Below are 3,667 nucleotides of genomic sequence, written 5' to 3' on the forward strand. Positions count from 1 at the left end.
TAAAATTATCATCTGCCAACTTAGAATTCATAGGTTTATCTTGATCTTAAATTTTCTTCTATGTTAGCATCCAAATTACACCAAATATCTATTTGATCATTTGGGCCAAATAAGCATGTTTGTGCACACATGCATGTGGGTGTGTGTATGGGTGTGGGTGTATGTTTGTTTATATGGTTTTGTGTGTTTGGAGAGAGGAAGGATTATCACAGTTGTCCGGTCAAAGTAATTAAAATACTGGAATCAGTTATAAAAGTACAGATAATCGCCAATATTTTCCGACTTCCTTATATAACTTCAGCATTCACTAACTCAGAACTGCAAAAGAAAAGAAAGGAAATTTAAAGGCTTTACCAAATGAAGTATATTTAGAACAGAATAAAAGTGTTAAGGAAAGACTATCATTGAAAGAAATAGTTTGTGTTTTCACCTACCATGAAAGTAAACATAATATTCTATATAATCTGCCCCCCCCAAAAAAAACATAGCATAGAGATACTTGGGAATGAGGATAGTGTAGATGTCAGCCTCAATATGTATCTGTAGTCACTTGTAAACTGAATTGTTTAACCAACAGAGCAACTATTGATAGATAAAACAAGCATGTTATTAATCTATTTACAGGAATTACAAGAACTGAGAAAAATGGTTATATTTGTTTCAAATTAAGCTGACTACTTTGGCAATTGTTTTTATCTTTCTAAAGGAAAGTTTAGGAGTTAATTAAAACGGTACCTCATATTTCTTTTTCTTTATCTTTATATGTCTATTTTTAACTATATTCTATCCTCAAATTTTTATTAGTTACAGGAAAAATTCCTTTAGTAAATGTAAAGTATTGGAAATCTTTTTTTCCCTTTAATTTTGAAAAGCATTATCTCTAAGTTTCCCTTTATATTAAAAAAAACTTTAATTACAATGGATAATTTTTTACCACTAGCCATGAGAGCATATGTCATCTTGTCCTCTGGGTCATTCATTCTCTCTTATTTCACAGAATGCTTAACAACAAACACAGTGTATAATTAAATTCAGATTTTTCTTAAGTTGTGGCCTAGTATAAATTAGTCATAGTGCTTTTAACTCCTTAAACCATTTAAAACTATGGTATACTTTCTTTTATTTATGAATAAAAGGATTGTGTCATGTAGAGGATGGGAAGATGATCATCCCTTATTAATTGGTAAACAGTATTCACAAAAATGTGGGAATGACCAATAATGCAAGTATATTTTTCCCAATATTAAGCCTATTCAAGTAAACATGAATATATAGATCTATATAATTGTTACATGACAAATAATCCTCACTTTCTCAGTATTAAGTATAAGCTTGAAAGGTTCACTATAAAATTGCTCTGATAAGGAGATGAGTAACTATCTAATAATTTGTATATAATCTCAAATCAAATTTTTAAGTTTATTTATATATTTTGAGAGAGAAAGAGAGAGAGCAAGCATGGGTGGGGAAGGGGCAGAGAGAGAGGGAGAATACCAAGCAGGCTCCACACTCTCAGTGCAGAGCCCAACATGGGAGTAAGTCTCATGTACTGTGAGATCATGACCTGAGCTGAAATCAAGAGTAGGATGCTTAATCAACTGAGCCACCTAGGTTCCCCTACTCAAATCAATTTTTAAATCTATATTCCCTTCTCAAAACAGTGTCATACTTCCAGAAATTAGATCCTTATACAGTAAGGTTTTCTTTTCCTGCCCCTGTCTTACAGTATTAGTGTTAGATTGGTGACCAGACCAGAAAAGCATGTGTGAATACAATTTCATCCTGAAGGAATTTCCAAGCCCTATTATTCTTTATATATATATATATATATATATATATATATATATATATATAGCTTCTTTATATATCTATATATATATCTTTATATATATATATATATCTTTATATTATATAAGATATAAATATATCTTATATATATATCTATATATATCTTATATATATATATCTTTATATATTTCAATATTTCATTAACTTAAATATTCCATAACCTACTACATTCCAGGTTAACATTAATTCTTCTAAAGATTTCCTAATTGTTTTATTTTTTAATTGTAAATCAACATTCTCAGAAGAAGTCAAGAATGCTGCTGTAACCATTTCTATCTAATAGTGTACAATTTGTTTTAAGAAGTTCAGTAAGGCATAAATAAATAGATAAATGATTATATATATATATATATATATATATAAAGTAAAATGACTAGAAATAAAAAAAACTACTACTATATACAGAAGATAAAATGTTGTAGATTGGAAATACAAATAATTCTGTAAATTAGCAAATTAGGATAAAAACTAGATTTCTGATGTATACTAGATACAGGTTTAATATGAAATTATTATCTCTTTATATGCAAACAGAAATATGAAGGCTTACCTTTAAAAGGTTACCATTTTATATGGTCCAAAAATATCTAACTAGAAAACAACCAACAGAAAATTAGAAAAATTAGAACATTTCATTGTGAATTTTTAGAGACATAAATGAGAGGTATACAATGTTCACAAATTAATATTTGTGACTTAATATTTAAATAAATTAACTATAAAATTAATTTATAAGTTAAAAGTAATAACAGTCAAGTCCCGACAATTTTTCTCATGTGGAATTTGATGAGCTGATTGTAAAATTTGTATGGAAGAAGTGGTGGTACAAGGGCTGCTGCACAGCTAGCAGAGCCACAGTCTGGGTGGCATCATGTGCCCCTGAACTCTCCACATCACCCTATCTAACATCCCAAGGGCACCAACCCAGTGGTGATGCCCTTAACCACTGTGCAGACAGTAGCCCCAGTAGCAGTGCCATGACAAGTTGGAGCACCTACATCAACAATTTCATGGCTGGTGGGACCTGTCAGGACATAGCCATTGTGAGCTGTAAGGACTTGCCCTCCATCTGGGCAGCAGTCTCCAGAAAAACCTTTGCCAACATCATGCCAGCAAAGGTTGGTGTCCTGGTTGGCAAAGGCCAATCAAGTATTTTTGTGAATGGATGGAACGTGGAGGCCAGAAATGTTCTGTTATCTGGGACTCACTTTTCAGGAATGGGAATTTACCATGGATGTTCATACCAAGAGCACTGGGGGGATCTTCCACTTTCAAAATCACTGTCACCACGACTGCCAAGACATTAGTCCTGCTGATGGGCAAAGAAGGTGTACACAGTGGTACGATCAACAAGAAATGTTATACAAGGAGTTAAGATAGTCAGATAATAGGGGGACCTTATGTTCATCTTCTACCTTGAACACAGATAAATATCAAATCATTACGAACACTCAGTAAATCAATATGAGGACTGAGAGAACAAACTACATATCTAGAAGGAGAAAAACAACCACAATGTGGAAGGTAGGAACTTCAGAAAATTGATTTGGGGAAGAAGAGAATTGTGGGTGCTGCAGAGAGGAGGGAGCCTTGGTCATGGAGTGAGGAAAAAGAGAAATAGAGACAGAGTGACAGCAGCATGCAGGGTATTGCACAAGAAAAAAAGTCTTCCCCAAAACCATTGACTGGGAAAAAGAGAGGGCCTGATTACTGCAACTTTTTATGAGCAGCAGAGCACAAAGTCTGAAGTTTTGGAAGTCTATGCCATAGCCAAGGTTGGGCCTGATGTGCATAATGGTGCTTCTGTAGGGAAAGAGGA

The 3,667-nt window shown here is 33.1% G+C and overlaps 1 pseudogene; it reads left to right on the plus strand.

Moving 5' to 3' along the window:
- Window positions 1-2,825: 2,825 nt before the first annotated feature.
- Window positions 2,826-3,223, plus strand: LOC131502100 (profilin-1-like; annotated as a pseudogene).
- The last annotated feature ends 444 nt before the right edge of the window (window positions 3,224-3,667 follow it).

Source organism: Neofelis nebulosa, chromosome X (genome assembly GCF_028018385.1).
Source record: "Neofelis nebulosa isolate mNeoNeb1 chromosome X, mNeoNeb1.pri, whole genome shotgun sequence".
NCBI lineage: Eukaryota > Metazoa > Chordata > Mammalia > Carnivora > Felidae > Neofelis > Neofelis nebulosa.